Here is a 419-nt window from a genome sequence, read left to right on the forward strand (position 1 = left end):
CATACACATAAACATACATATACACATACATATGCACACACACACACACACTTAGTTCATAGTTGTTATATTTGTGCTAGGTAAGTTGTGGCACTTGCTGAAATGTTACTTTTGTTGAGTTTGTACTTGCTGCATAATCAATTAATATACATATACATCATCATCATCATCATCATCGTTTAATGTCCACTTTCCATGCTAGCATGGGTTGGACGACTTGACTGAGGACTGGTGAAACCGGATGGCAACACCAGGCTCCAATCTAAATTTGGCAGAGTTTCTACAGCTGGATGCCCTTCCTAACGCCAACCATATATATATATATATATATATCATCATCATCATCATCATCATCATCATCGTTTAACGTCCGCTTTCCATGCTAGCATGGGTTGGACGATTTGACTGAGGACTGGTGG

General features: G+C 39.1%; 1 protein-coding gene across 1 annotated transcript in view; it reads left to right on the top strand.

The window, feature by feature from the left end:
- The window catches only part of LOC106876583 (cyclin-G-associated kinase-like), a 108,248-nt gene that overhangs the window by 105,727 nt on the left and 2,102 nt on the right, over window positions 1-419 (top strand). The window lies entirely within an intron of this gene.

This window comes from Octopus bimaculoides, chromosome 28 (assembly GCF_001194135.2).
Source record: "Octopus bimaculoides isolate UCB-OBI-ISO-001 chromosome 28, ASM119413v2, whole genome shotgun sequence".
NCBI classification, from domain to species: domain Eukaryota; kingdom Metazoa; phylum Mollusca; class Cephalopoda; order Octopoda; family Octopodidae; genus Octopus; species Octopus bimaculoides.